Source organism: Haliotis asinina, chromosome 7 (assembly GCF_037392515.1).
Source record: "Haliotis asinina isolate JCU_RB_2024 chromosome 7, JCU_Hal_asi_v2, whole genome shotgun sequence".
Lineage (NCBI taxonomy): Eukaryota > Metazoa > Mollusca > Gastropoda > Lepetellida > Haliotidae > Haliotis > Haliotis asinina.
Genome location: NC_090286.1, coordinates 42650360 through 42667346, shown reverse-complemented (window position 1 = coordinate 42667346; position 16987 = coordinate 42650360). Strand labels below are relative to the sequence as shown.

Sequence of the window (16987 nt, the reverse complement as noted above, 5' to 3'; positions counted from 1 at the left end):
TGAATCGTTTTTATCCTGATTTACATAAACATATTAATGAACGAAAATGTAAATTAAAACAAAAACATTGACAGCAAATATGTTTTAGTTCAAGGACTGGTTGCTATATTCCTCACTGATGCTACTTCCAAGACATGTGAGCATACGGTCCAGAAGTGTGAGAACTGTTGATGTTAAAGCTAAGTCTCTTGGACCAGCCAGACTTTCGCTGTTGATTCGAATAACCAGAAACCATGGTCTCTGGAAAAACGGATTCGACCTGGTTATTATCCGTCGTTTAGGGGCGGTGGGGTAGCCCAGAGGGTAAAGCGATCGCTTGTCACGCCGAAGATTCGGGTTCGATTCCCCAAATGAGTACAGTGTATGGAGCCCATATCTGGTGTCCCCGCCGTGACATTTTGCTGGAATATTGTTAAAAGGGGGTTACACCATAACCAGTCAATGGTTCCTCGTTTTCAGCACCATACCTGTGGTCTGTGTTCATCTAAATAGTAAAACCTTAGGCCAGCATTCCTATGGGAGTTCCCCCGTGACCCCAAACTAAACTCACTCACATATTTCTCTTATGTGGCGACGTGCATGCGCATTAATAAACTTGATAAAGTAAATCATCTAAATACCAAACTTTCATTCTTTAGAGCGACATCTGTGAACTTTGGTAGATGTCATTATGGTGACGTCATGTCATATTTCGTCCCTTGTTTCATGAAATAGCGAGTTCAGCAATGACATTCATTTAGTGGGTATTAGTATTAATATATTGACACATTATATACACAATGAATAAAACAAACCAATTATATAATAAACTTTCCTTATTCAGACTGTAAGAACACTCTCCTTTGTTTTCAAAAGTGTAGAATATGACTCAGTGTCATTCACGTGCGTAGAAGTTGAAACTAGATCTAGATGTCCAGACCCAGTTGGAGGTCGGGTAAAATACGGTTTAACTTTGTTGACATTGGCTCGTTAATATGCATGATGACGTGCATGCATGTGTATGTGTGGCTGCTTGTACTATAACCCAGGCTTATGGTGGTTTTATAGTGCTAGCTCACTGAGATACCATGTCGCAGTTATGCATGAATATCCCATTCAGACACATCATGCTGACTCCGGGCCGACCATTCCTTGCACCCATGTATACCGAGCGCCAGGCCGGGACCAACAATTACCACATTTAACGTCTTTTGGTATGACGCGGCCGGGGCTTGAACACGCGACTTTGCTCTCTCTCGTCGAACGCTCTAGAACCACCACACCACGGTAGCGGTACCATTGCTACAAAAAGTAGATTGACCACCCCACTCCTCCACCCACAATCTTCGTAATGACTGATGCTTCAGTGAACAAAATCTACGCAGCACGCAATTCAAGCTGCAATTCAATTCCATTCCAATTAAATGTACATGTACATTTATATTCTATTTTGCAGCTAAAATGCATGTTACAGAAAATGAGCGAAAAAATCATTCTAGGTAAAGATATATCATATGTTTCAAAAATAGTAATTTTTCCCCTCATCAATCAGCCGAAATAATCCCCGTCATCATAAAGTAATTATAAATTAAGACAATACAGGTTAGGGGCGCACAAACAACACCGTGACGTAAAACGATACGTCTCTTGTCACACGGGGCACAGGGCGTGATGGCGACACACACGTGTTGCACGTACAGAACGGACCTTCGTGCACGACGTCAATAACCTGACAGATCAATTTTCAGTTCATTCATGGACTTAGGTGAAAAACAATTAGGACAACGTTATTTTGAAAGAGTGAAACACGTGCATATGCCAACAACACAATCATCAGATTTTCTGTATGTACGGTCCTTGTGGGTCCAAATCGAGCAAAGCGTTTGAAATCTTGGAATGTCATGATTTTTGATTAGGCGAAATGTTCTGCCGGTGTCATAAACATGTAAAGACTGTATTAAGATTTACATTGACAACTGTGTTTCCAAGGCGACGTGCTTGAAATTTAACACGATATGCGTATAACGAACTGCTTTTTTATCGAACTAAATCTAGTGGCCCCACTGAGTCCATTATAATCATACTTAATGTAGTTAAGATAGAAGCTGGTGTGGTACGGGTACCATGTCAATTATTTCTTGGAATATTTATGTCGGAAACCGTATTAATTCATACTGATTATATACCGCGGGAGGCGAAAGGTTAACTGTATTGAACCATGTCAGTTTCATTGTGTACATATGTGTAACCAGCGTTCATGTTGATTATATACCGCGGGAGGCGAAAGGTTAACTGTATTGAACCATGTCAGTTTCATTGTGTACATATGTGTAACCAGCGTTCATGTTGATTATATATCGCGGGAGGCGAAAGGTTAACTGTATTGAACCATGTCAGTTTCATTGTGTACATATGTGTAACCAGCGTTCATGTTGATTATATACCGCGGGAGGCGAAAGGTTAACTGTATTGAACCATGTCAGTTTCATTGTGTACATATGTGTAACCAGCGTTCATGTTGATTATATACCGCGGGAGGCGAAAGGTTAACTGTATTGAACCATGTCAGTTTCATTGTGTACATATGTGTAACCAGCGTTCATGTTGTGCATGTAATCATTGTGTATATTTTGTGAATTGTGTTCGTATTAATTTTTAAACCGTTTTGATGCAAAAAAGAGCTTCCCGTCTTATCTTATCTTATCTTATGGCATTATCTGTTTCAGTGCAAACTCAAGTTTTCCTCTTAAACAGTTTTAAGTACAGTGTAACTGGAGTATTGTTAATCCTGCTGATACTCAGAAATAACGTGATTAAACCCTGCACCATCCGGGAATGCAGCATAGTTTAGTGACGACTCTTTACTATTTTTCAAAGTGCCTATAAATTTGACACTCATGCACTGTACAGCAGAAATTTGTCCGTTTCAACAAGCACCTGACGTTTAGTTGTTTGTTCCAAAAAAAATGTTCCTTCTACAGCCTTGCATGTTTAGTTTATTGCATGTTCAGTATAAAGCCACCTGGCTGCAGTTATTGTGCTTATTTTTGCAAATGATATTCATTTCAGGGACTTGATATTATGTATAACATGACATACTTTAAGTTTAAAATGCACGTGTATGCCGTTCAACGCGTGCTCGTCAGAACCGGGTAGCCTAGTGGTTAACGCACTCACTCACTTTCTCTGGGTTAAAGAGTGGTTCAGTAAGTGGGTGTAGTTTTACGCCGCTTTTAGCAATAGCCCTGTAATATCACGGCGGGTGACACCAGAAATGGGCTTCAAATCGGGTCGAAGGTGTGATGAAATCTAACTGCAAGGAATCTGAGCGTCTGTGTCAAAGGTGAGCCACATTAGGCATGTCAGCGACTTGCGGAAGGATTTCCCCGAGTAATTCGAGTCATACAGTCAAACACTGCTGTTGACGCAATGGACACTATGAATGATTTGAACCCATGAACGAGTCATAATGGCGTCTTAGAAACACTGTATTATCCATGTCCCCTCACTGCGGCTGAGTATATCGAGAGATTAGGCTGGCAAAACCGGCACATTTTATGGGGACGCTGCGGCCCCATCGATGTTCTTTTGTCACTACCTGCTGGTTTGTCTAACTGATTATGGGATTATATGTCTATGTACGTCACACACATAAAACGGCGAGTTTGGCAATATCATTCACACATAATTTTGATTGTAACAAATAAACCCATTTAAATTGTAAAGCATCCCAAAGGAGACCACAGGGATATCTATACTCGCTTCATTTAGCAGTAAAATGTGTGTGTGTGTGTGTGTGTGTGTGTGTGTGTGTGTGTGTGTGTGTGTGTGTGTGTGTGTGTGTGTGTGTGTGTGTGTGTGTGTGTGTGTGTGTGTGTGTGTGTGTGTGTGTGTGTGTGTGTGTGTGTGTGTGTGTGTGTGTGTGTGTGAAAATAGTATGGTTCAGGAACTGTGAGACAGACAATCAAGATTTGGCACGGGCTTGTAGTGTATGAAATATTACAGACAAAACCAACCTTGTGTTAAATATTGTTAATGCATGATCAATTGCATGGTCGTTTAGTCATTGCGATCGATCAATTGTCGATTATTCCAGTTAATCGGACGCCACTTGTACGGATGCTACCTGAAATATATAGCCCATAACATTCAGGTACAGCAATTATTGGCAACAACCATCCGTCATTACAACATACATTTACAGAATACAACAAATCCATTATTTCTTCTCAGCTGTTCATAAATCATAAAATCAATCACTTGTTACGTCATAATATACGTCCTTTGCGTGTGGGCCGTGGACTTCGAATGGACAGTTTCGCAAACAAAACGTGTCAAGGCTCAACTGACATAATTCTAATGGAGTCAATACATAATGTTCTCAGTAACCTAAGCCTTAATCAATGGCATCTGTATACACGTATGTCGTCACATCGGCAACATACCTTGTTTATTGTTGTAGTTACTGCAATGCACTAACGCGGGTCAGTCAGTGAAAACCCAGGAGACATGTAAAGGGAAGTAACTCCAATTAAGGAAAGCAACAAGCTTAGCATAGTAACCTCCCTTGAACAGCGCACACGATGGTGCGGTGCTCCTACCAAGAAATACAACGCCAATTCCCATCGAAACTGAATGTTTACCATACGTACAGATATAGTCACATATATATAGATATGACACCTTAAGATTTAAAACAGAATCTCAAATGAAACCTTGTCAGATGGTGATATTACCCTCACGATTTGTCTGAGGGTAAGTGAGAGTAGAGGAGTGACTGAGGGAGCCACACACAGCTATTCTAGCTATATGATAACATATATAATCTATTAGCAGATCATGAGATGAACAGCGGAGTTCCGCAAGGCATATTCTGGATTTTCTTACGTTTAGCACGGACAGGGACTGTTCTTTGTGGATAGATTGTTTAATCATTTTGTAGTAAAACATTTGCTAGACACAGATAACATTTCATTGTAGTTCTGTATGTACATATGTTTAAGTCGTTGAGAGTGAGATTTTATATGCTGTTCATACTATGCATTACCAAATGTAATAATCGTACGTTTACGCTTGTGATCCATTTTTCTTTGCCCATTTTTATCATAAATAATCATCACATATACTCTTCAAAAAAAGGAGGGGATCTGTACTTTCAATGTACGATTGTCGGAATTGGGAGATATATGGGATTGAATCAATGCTGACACAATAATAATGGTTTATTGAGAATGCATCATCACAATGATGTTATTCAAAGCAAAGCTTCTCGTTCAGTTATCTCCCTCATTAGGTGACTGGAGTATGACATGAAAATTTCGGGTTTACAATTTTCAGTCAGTTGTGTGTGATTTGACCCTGAATACACTGGCCATGCACAGATACACAATATTATCGGAAAAATGGTCTATGGTGATTTATCGACCTGCTTGAAACACGTCAAGATTCATGATGACACCTCATGCACGTCTATGAGGCTCCCACGTTGTGCACGTGCTTCCCATGCATTGTGTTTGCGTGTGGTGATAACGTGAAATGATGCTACATACACAAAATGAATGTCATTTTAACGTTCCTCAATGGGTTTTCTTTCTACCAAACTTCAAAGTTCAGGTTCCCCAACTTTATATATTATATATAAAGTTGGGTATATTATAACATTTTTGGCTATACTCAGTAATTTTAACCAAAGTTTAATAACTTTCATATTTGCTTCAATAAGGGAAATCTACCACACTCGCCATACACTGTTGAAGTACATGTATTAATATTTACCTGAAGATATTTCTTACATGCATATAAATGGACTTGTTCTATGGCATCGGACGCCATATCTCAGCGCCATACAAAAGGATAGGACATATTTTAGCATAAATCTTGGAAAAAGAGTTGTATGATAAGTCACCAAGTCTTTTTATATATTTCATAATGCCTATTAAGATCTTTATACCTTGCAATGAGGCATGCATTTTATGTATGAAACATGAAAAATGGTTTGTAAACTTAACTCCTAAATATTTATAAGAATTACTTGGTTGAATAGCATCGCCTTTGTAACACCATTGTCCACTTTTTGCCAATTTCCACCAGTTTTTAAAACAACTATTTTGCTTGTAGTTTTATTAACATTTACTTTATAATGATTGCAGTAATTTTCTAAATTATTTATCAGTTTTTCTTAGCCAGCTATAGTACTAGAGAATAGTATGATATCATCTGCGAGAATAATAAAAAAGATTTCAAATACATCTGAGTGTAACTGAATTTGCACAGTTTCCTTGGATCATGATGGCCAGTTCGTTGATGAAAAAGGAAAACAGAAAAGGCAGATACAGCCGTTTCTCACTCCAAGTTGACTAGTAATAGTGTGTGACAAATCATTACTATGTCTGACACATATCTTTACATTTTCATATATACTATGCAATATTTTGAGCATTTTTAAAACCATTTTGCTCAAAATGGGTGTAAATATCTTACTAAATACGCTCAAGAGAGTAATGCCTCTATAGTTACCTGTGTTATACAAGTCGCCTTGTTTATGAATCAAGAGTTTGAGATGCCTACAGACCAAGAGTTGGGGAAATATCCATTTAAATATCACATTAAATATCAATTCTATCTGAGGTAATAACAAGTCCGCTGAATACTTAAAAACTCAGAAATAGTTTGGTCCATTCCAGGTGAATTATTAAGTTTAAGATGTTGGACACTGGTTAAAATTTCATCATAGAGGTAAATGCCCTTAATTAATTAAGATTTCATTTCTTTGGCTAGGTTTCCCGTTAACTCACTTCAATGTATGTCAAAATTCTTTAGAATTATTAATACAGTTTTCTAGATTTTGTTGTTTACTTTTTTTGTATTCACTCTGTATATGTTTGCACATTCCCTGATACCTACACAAATACAAATCTTCTACTGATTTAAAGACCAGGAGTCCTTACATTTCCTAAACTTATTAAGACATCTGCATCTTTCCTTTTCAAAATATCACAATCAGCGTCATGCCAAGTGCTTACCTGAGGTGTTTTAGAACCTATTTTTTTCATTGCTGGCTATGCATAAGGCTAAAACGATAATATAGATAAACCTCTTTATAGATGAAAACCTATCAATGAAAGTTAAACAAATGGTAACCGTCTCATACCACTCTGGTACAATGCTATACTGCGACACAGAGTAGCAGTGTAACGAATAATACTGAGACTCTTGCTGGGAGTCTGTTAAACATTACATCGTACAACCATCAGTAAAAGAAAATAAATGTTGACATAGTGGAAATGGTGAATGAGTGAGTGACTAGATTTTACGCCGCTTTCTGCCATAAAAGGCGACTATGCTTGTCGTAAGAGACGACTAACGGGACCAGCTGGTCAGGCCCGCTGACTTGGTTGACACATGTCATCGGGCCTGACCATTTGTGCAGGTTGATGCTCGTGCTGTTGATCACTGGATTGTCTTTTCCAGAGTCGGTTATTTACAGACCACCGCCCTATAGCTGGAATATTGCTGAGTGTGGCGTAAAGCTAAACTCACTCACCCAACCATTGCACCACGGTCTGTCATCTTAATGAAGGAGGCAAAATATTAAGGCACGTGGCAAGCCATGGCAAGTTTTTCAGTGCAAGCCCAGTAGGTTGCAAAGTTTTATATTTAGATCGTATCGAGAGCTTGCCCTACTTTCATTTTCAAAACCATCTGTAAGTCCGTTCTATTTTTCACAGTGGTAGCTACTCCCCTGGGAAAGCATAAAGACATGTGGGTGTGTTAAAACGCACTGGCACTGGTAACTGTGAGACTAACCACCACAAAACTGGGGCGGGCCGGTGGGGTAACAGAGAACTGCTGTGGCATTTCAACCATGTGGGTAGGTAGAGCATCTCTTTACAGTCATACCAAAATCCTGGTTGTTAGAGGAAAGCAAAAACATTCCGTATCAACGTCTGGACTATCTCGCTGCTTGAAGCAGTCGTAAAATATACAGCTAACGTCTGGATATAACATGACCTGTCCGCCTACTGTCATCCAGATTTTAACAAAACAAAACTACCAAATTCAGTAAGGCCTCTGTGGACAAAATGTCTGAGGTTTCATTACTCGCGTCAGGAAGACTCCACAGTATGGCGCACCGTGATTTACGATATTTGCCGACTGACACTTCTGATCGTGGGCTCGGAGCCATGTGCAGCGGATTCAAGCTTGTGAATGAGTGAGTGCGTGAGTGAGTGAGTATAGTTTTACTCCGCTTTAAGCACGGTGGGTCACAACAGAGATGGTGTCTATGTGGTGAATCTATGTGGATAAGCGTCAGGTGGTAGACGACGCACTGTTATTAACGTGATAAACAACCAGTGTGTCTCTCAAACAACACACGTGAAGATCCGAATGAGAATTGGTCTTCAAGAACCAGTGCGTGTGGGTCACAGTTTCGGGATCGGGTTGTCAGGCTCGCTGATTTGGTTGACACACATAACATCACAGATCACTGAGAGCAGTCAGTGTGGCGTTCGACAACAAGATGTAAAAATCATCTTTACGCAGCTGCAGAATATACAACAAGATATAATACCCCCGACCTTGCAGAAAGGGGACAGGAGATATCTAATGCTGTCGCCCAGTGAACAGTGTTGCCTCGGATTCATCACATGAAACGTGAAAGAAAAAAAAGTGACGTGGTCTTTGTTATTTTCACTTGGAAAGTCAATGAACAGCGTCTAAGATTGTGTGCATTTTAACGTGCATTCATAAATATTCGAGCTGTATGACAACGGACTGTTAATATTTGAGTCTGGACCAGACAATCCAGTGATCAATCCAGTCATCGTTGTACAAAGACAAGGGAAAGAATCAACCCAGGTCTGTGAAGTACCAATGCGAACGTTTTCACCACCATGCTACCTCATCGCCAGGGACGTGAATGTTCTTGTTGAAGGATGAAGTGACACTTGTCCCTGTAAATGTGGAGTCGATTTACTTGAATAACTGTTAGTTCCTGATTGTGTCGTGTGTTTTTGTTTGATGGCCAATACTACAGTGGTTCTGGCAACGTTTGCATGATCTGTGTACGATCCGACATTACGACCGAAGAACCTTCCTCGACCAACCTTTGGTGTTCGGGGAAGCAGATGTCGATGTTCCGTCTAAATATTCGTTTCATCTGCTTTGGTTGTTTGAGACCGTACAACGTGTTAGTTTCAATGGTAGACATAGGTAGGGGTGGATGGTCGGGGTTGGGGATGTTTGTGTTATGTGGCATGGGTGGCCGTCTGTACGATGGTCACAATGGTGGCAGTGTTGGGTGATTTCTGGATCCGTCTGGTGATCCGATCTTCTGCGATCTCAGGTGTGGGTGACATACAGCAATATGGTATATTGCAGCAATAAATATTCAAATTAATGTCCTTTTGGACATCTTTCAAAGTAAATTATACTCCCTGAGTTTTTTTCCTGCGTTTGTGTTTGGACCTTTCCATTATAGTGTAGCTAACAGGCAGGAGATAATCTGTTCACTGAGCCGTAAATGATGTTGTATTTAAGCGTCTACAACTGTCTGTCTGCGTAATGGGAGGTTACCATGAAATAGAGAAATTCTGTTATTTAGACTCTCCGTCATCATCGTCGTCATCATCATCATCATCATCATCATCATCATCATCATCATCATCATCATCATCGTCATCATCATCGTCATCATCATCGTCGTCGTCATCGTCGTCATCGTCATCGTCGTCATCATCATCATCTTCATCATCGTCGTCATCATCATCATCATCGTCATCATCATCATCATCATCATCATCATGGTCGTCGTCGTCGTCATCATCATCGTCGTCATCATCGTCATCATCTCTATTTCGTGCTTGGATTGAAGACTGGATTATGATCGTATCAAGGGGCAGTGGGAATGTTTACAGGTAAAGATAGGGGGGTTAATTTTCTGAAAGGTTGATGTTAGTAAATTAGAATGAGAGTTCATTGGGACTTGACTGTCAGTTGTTTGTCACAATTTGTATAGTTATGAGGTATGCTGATATTGCCTTCACGGGGAAAACAGCGGAGAGGTTGTGGAAGTAGAGGTCGATCGTCACAATTGTGAAGATGTACACGGAGCTTCAAGGGTAGATAATCCAGGGTGTAGTTTGTCGTAGATGGCATTTCGTTCGGGGCAAACACAACACGTCGTGCTATTCACAATAAAGAAGTTGACATACACAAATCTTTCTTATGCATTCCACTTCTAAATACCCTTCAAAGAATCTGCTTCGAAGAAAAGCATCTACCTTTCAACGATATCGCTAGCAGACAGAAGCCGTGCACGTATTCTGCTCAGGATGTAACGTTGATTTGGGTGTCGTGTATTTTACAGTCAGATTATGAAATGATTTCGCGAAATGACTAAGAGGGTCAGCCAACGTCATTTTGTGTAATAACAGTCAATATACTTCAGTCATTTCATGAAATTTCATTTATATATGGTGGACAGGGATTTGTGAGATGTGGCTGCTCTGGACACAGCAAGTGTCAAACAAACAGGCGTAAACGCTTCAAAACCAAACTGAAGTGCAATAGTTTTAACAGTTCAAATATGTGATTTTGTGATCCACTTTAGTAGATTAAGTTATTAAGTGAAATTTTATGAAATGACTAATTTCACAATCTGACTGTAACACAGATATGAGCAAAATATAATTTAATTATTGTTAAAGACCTGAAGCATATCAAACTTTATTTTTAGTTAAATAAACATGAGTACACAATTCAGTACGTTGTTGCCTTATCTGACCGTACATGCCGTATGCTGAATAGCATACCATTAATATCCGTTATTTCCCCGTTTACACCAAGATTAAGTAAAACCTATACAGCTCTATTTTATCTTCCCCAAAACATTATCCCCCATTTCCTCAGTATCTATATCTACAGTCAGATGGATAGATCACGAAACAGCATCACCTCGTCACGAATGTCAACGAACATCTTATTCAAGGGAGACAACTCCTGCATGTCAGTCCTGCGCAAACAGGTTTCTGGCAGTCGCAGAAAAACTGCAAGCTAATTGTGGACAAAATGTTCAAATCATTGATTTAAAGTATTCGTTCAGTATGTATTATTATTAACACGGAAACTGAGCTCCATGTTTTTTTGACAATATTTATCAACTAAACTATGTTAATCAGCTTTGAAAGTTTATAATTCTGCTAATATTCATTTCCGTCTTTTGTGATCATAAGGTCAACGCAATTGAAAAATATAGGACGCAAAAATATTCTATAATTCGATTACATTTTAATAAAATAAGGTTCAATATATTCAATTATTCCAGTATATGGACCACCCTCGCAGACTATCCTAGTGATTTAAGTATATTTAACTGTCAGAACACTCGCCAGTGATGTCAAACTGTTAAAATCGTTCCCGTTTTAATAAATGATGCACCTTCTCCTCTGAGGAATACTTTGTAAACATATTGTCGGCGTGAATAATAAAGAAAGACGAAAATCAATATAGAATTCTGTTGAAATCTAATAACGGATTCCATTTAATGAAACGAAATCAACACAAATGTGCCTGAGTATAATGTTTTATTACAAAGCACAATGTACTATAAATACACCTTTGTGTACTCATTGACCGTTGCACTGAGTGTGTACAAACATGCATAATGACGGGCAGGTGGGCGCAATTTTAACGCCGAACATCAATTGAATACACAGAGTGCCCATGCACGTTCATGTGCCCGACACGGATAGATGAGGTAAGTTTTCTTGATTAGAATAGACTGGATAAGACGTGATCTTCAGTAACCCATGCTTGTTGTAAGAAGCGACTTATGGGATCGGGTTGTCAGGTTCTCTTGACACATGTCTGACACATGACTACGTATCCCATTTGCAAAGATCGATGTTCAAGGTGTTGATCACAGGATTATCTGGTCCAGACTCAATTATTTAAGTTATACTAGACATTATTATCAACATATAGTTGTTATATTGCTGAGTGCAGCGTGAAACTAAACTCGCTCATTGACAAAAATAGTTCATGTGCAAAAGTAAAACCTTGAGGTTTTTGTTTTCAGTTGAATTTCTGGTCAAATTGTTGACTTTGACAGAAACATCAACTAAAATAAATAAATTTACAGTTACGTGTTATTATATGATAATGTACACCATACGTAATTGGTTGAAACTGACTTAACTTAGCCTTCAGCTTGTTTTAAAGTATTACATCTATGCTTGCCATAGCTCACTCTGTTAATCACTACTTGATTTGGCATGGTCCTTTTAAACAACAAACAGAACAGCCTTGCCTTAAAATGCATATTTGACCCATACTATCAATACATTGCTTGTGTCATCGTTCTAAATACATTGTGTTACTCTACAGAGTAACAGAGTATGGAACGATCCACTGGTGCACATTATAAGCATTCGTTCCCTACAACCCATTGATGCTGTCCCTGCACATGTTAATGCTAGCATACTGTATAATATTCTAAAGATACTCAAGTGACATTAAATCTCAGAAACACAAGGACACGACCACCACAACTCGCCTCAGGTTGTACAACAGTGCTTCGGATCTGACAGGAACAGTGTGGCTCTCATGTATTGTTTTCCACAGATTTCTGTCCTTGAATAACTCGTGCACGTCTATTGAATCCAGCATACAGTACTCGTGGGTCGTCATCGTTTATTCTTGACAACTTAATTGAAAGTGTCAGTGAACATGAATATTAAAATATGAATATTCTTCAGCATCTCATTTCACAACACATCGAAAGCCAAACTGTACGATTTTCAGTTCGGAACTAATTATATACGCAATACTTTGTGCATACAGATACATAAGATTATAGATTTCAGTCGCTGTTAAAATATTTTAATACACAATTTTATGAATATATTCTTGTAATTGTGTGATGTATAGCTGAACAGAAACAAATCTATGTAACAGAAGATGGCGTGTTACCCAATCCTGTATTGTACTGTAGGAACGGAGCCTTGAAGATCCGGGCGAGGATTGATCTTCATCAACCTGCCAGAGTGTGGTATACATTATATAAGAAACACATAAAATTAAACACCGTGATACATTTTATGAAATTTCGTGATCAATCGTCGGCAAAAGAATACTTTACCCCAAAGCGTTGGCATCTTACTTAATTCGCTCACTATGTACTGAAATGGTTAAAAGACTTCGTTCTCTCCTCTCTCCTGTCTCAAGTGTGTACATGAACTTATATTTGAACTTTGTAACCTAAACTCATCAGGCCAAATACCCACAGCGTTTAAACATTACACTGGCTGTAGTGCGACCGTTATATTTCAAGTTTGACTACACGACAACTGTGCAAATGTGTTGGACAATTCTTGTCAGATTAAATGCACATTTTAGAACGCCTCGTGCTACTGAACGACAGTCACACCGGTGATTAGGTTTGATCATTGAATTGATCATGCTCTTCAAGCATAAGCATAAATTAGCAAAATCTGCGATCCATATTTTAATTTTTATTCATCAAACCTTGTTTCGTATATAATATGTGTCTAAGTTTTGTCTGATATGATATATCAGGAAATGACGAAATATCGACTATACCATTACTAATAAACCTTTATATTCCGAGGTGAGGTCAGGGACTTTGGTGTGGTTGAATTGCCTACCACATTCAAACAACGAAATATTTTGTAAATTAGGTGAAATTCTTAAAAAATATCACAGTCATATACATGTAAAACCTGCCAAAGGCGATGGTACCATTTGTGTGTCTTTGTACATTTACCGACCATATCCCAGCATATTCATGTACTGAAACATTTTGAAACCGCATATTTTTTTTTAAAAAAATATTTTCTGTATAACCAAATTATGACGGTCTGATTCTTTGGTAAGGGATAATAATAAATAAATCACGAACACATTAAAATGTTGTTGAGTGAATTCGAATCTCTTAGTTTAAACTTCTCAGTGTTTAGAACTAATATGACCATTTTAGGATTTTTGTTTACAGACTAGTCTGTATTTATTTATTTATTTATTTATTTATTTATTTATTTATTTATTTATTTATTTATTTATCTTGCTCAATAACTAGAAGTCAGATAAAACCACATAATGTATAAGAGCTTCGGTTGGACATATGTTTTTTGTGATGCGACAGCGTCTCGAACTACATGTGTACACACTAATCAAACAACATCGTTGCATATGGAAGTTGGGGATAGTCGTACCTGTCACTAAGTGAAACTGAGAAAGATCTACCCATGTTTCTCCAGAACTAGAGTAAGATGGCTGACAACACGGTTGTTTTTATGCGTACAGATCATGGTAACATACAGTAAACTCACTGACTGAAAGAAATTGGGAGGTCCTTGGCTGATTCTTACGCGACACTGGCCATTTGTTTTTTAAAAAAAACATTTGTCTTGGAAAAATAGACTACTTTTTTCCCTTATACATTGGTTGGTGTTTTAGTTACCATCTGGACATATTATTGTGTAAATACATTCAGAGGCAGTAACTATATGATTCATACTTTCAACAAAAAATCACGAAAAATAGATTCTCGAATACTGCCGTTATCAATATTTTTTATAAAAACGAAAGCTTCAGTATCAATTACCGACGGCTCTTCTTTACCAGACATTCTTATGAAAACATATTAATAATATGAAAACATATTAATAATAATATGTAGACATATGATTGTGATAGCATCATTTTGCAAATATACCAAATAGCATCACGATAAAATTAACTTTGTCATCTTGACAGTCCATTTGAGTCAACGAGTTTCAACATGTTATGACGTTATGTCCAAACAATGGTTAATCTTTGATGTATATCACATGTCCCCTCACAATTTTCAGTATTTCGAAACTAGAACGACCGAGAACAAACATTGCAAAACTCGCTCGTACGGGCAGGACTACCGCTACAAATATCATCGTCTAGAGACCACCTGATGCCCCGCCCCCTAATCAATAACGCAGAAACCACGTGACCCACAAACACTTTGCATCCATGGTTTTCAGGTGTCTCACTGTAATATGATACAGGATGTGTGTCTATTGTAAATAGCAAGGGTTCTCCTCGTATCGATTCAAGTACAGCGGGCGAGGTCGACTGGTGTGATGCTCTATATTATGTAGTTACCACAAAAGCCGATGAAGGCACAACTGTCGATCACTTAAGACCAGAACGGAGGACTTTTAGGAGAAATCTATAGACACGATATATTGTACATATCAGATTCATGTCAAGGCATTGCCTTTTGTTGGCGGAGCACCTTCGGTGGCCAATTATATTTGTTGCAAGCATTATCATCAGTTAACGTTACTGACCAATTAGGCAAGTTTACTGAAGAAAATACATGGATTTGTACGAGAGGGCATGTGGCTATTGATCTGGTATTGTATGTACGTTGCGCAATACTAAAGTGTAGTCACATGAGAAGGACATGACAGCCCCGCACAAATTTATTATTAGATTATAGATTAAAGACGATGGTGCCCAGAATATTTATGGACATGTGAATATTTGCGAACAATTAGATGTAGACTTCTTGATAGGTTTAAGAGATAAAATGGTTGTATTTAGAACATGGAGCAAAGAAAGAAATAAGGAGAAAACCACCGCTCGTTTTATTCAATAAAACCAGGCATATCAATGATTGTGCGTGATATATTACAATACGGTATATCACGTGATGGTGAGTATTTGCCTGATCAAACTATTGTAAAGCTAGACATTTTCTAGGCCCTGAATTGTTTAACTGGTTAAAATGCTTTGGTTTAAAGTGTGTGAGTGAGTTTGGTTTTACGCCGCTTTTGGCATTATTCTTGCAATACCACGGCGGGGCACATTAGAAATTGGCTTCACTCATAGTACCCATGTATGGAATGGAACCCGGGTCGGGGTGACGAACTAACACTTTAACCACTCGGTTACCCTAATGCTGTAGGCGAGATTCAATGCCTGCCTGTGTATTCACTTGGTTCTTCTAGTTACGAGAAAATCAGGACTGCAGTATTACCGGGATATCGCAATACGCTTTTCAAACGATACACATTGCAATATCTTTTTTCTGAGAACCGGCATATTGGTATTGGATATAGGGTTTTGTGATTATGCCTATGGTTTAAATTAAAATCTATTATACTTTCATTAACAACAATGTTTTCCTTCGTTATCCAAGGGCTTAAAGGCATATTGTAATACTATAATTTGTATTAGAATGAATATACATGTTGACCCCGTGACTATGCAACCTAATTTTGAGATTGCTGTGATCTGAACCGCAACATAACTTTTTAAGGGGTTATAATGTAGAAATAGGATTGACACGAACAATTAGTGCCACTATCAAACACATAAGTTCTCAACAGATCGCAATACGTATCGCAATATGAGTACCTGAGTAACTATGTATTGCAATACAATATTTGCCAACCCCATCCCCAGTGATAATCCTACAACGACCATCTAGCCCATGCATTGCATCCATCACATAAAAGTATGTTTAATTTAAACTTTACTTTTAATATATCCTAATTGTATGCTTCTGCAATCCGGATACTTCCAATACCATTGACTGCTGTTTAAATGTTTTTGCTGAAACGAATTAACGAAATGAATATTTCATGTTACACATCCTTTGCAAATAAAAATTCAGCAGTAGACTACATTTTTTAATAAGTTCATCTCGTTTTCAAATGCAATTTCGGGTACATGGCAAAAACGAGAGTTCTATCTATCCATTTCACAGCTGTGTGATATATTCATTTACAGCGTTTTAAACACGCGCAGCTGAATATTCCCGATGCATTAAGTGATGTCATTTAAAGGGCGTATTTTTTATTATTCTGTTAATGTTGGTAACAAAGGTAAAAAAACTATTATAGCAATGGGCTGAGTATCACGAAAATCACAAGTTATTGCTTTTCCTGGGCATGACAGGTGATAACTGTGGGCACGAGGACACGACAAAGGACACGATAAGTGT

General features: G+C 38.3%; 1 protein-coding gene across 1 annotated transcript in view; it reads right to left on the bottom strand.

Annotated features, from left to right (window-relative positions):
* The window catches only part of LOC137290399 (U6 snRNA-associated Sm-like protein LSm4), a 439957-nt gene that overhangs the window by 291776 nt on the left and 131194 nt on the right, over window positions 1-16987 (bottom strand). The gene's annotated exons all lie outside the window — the stretch shown is intronic.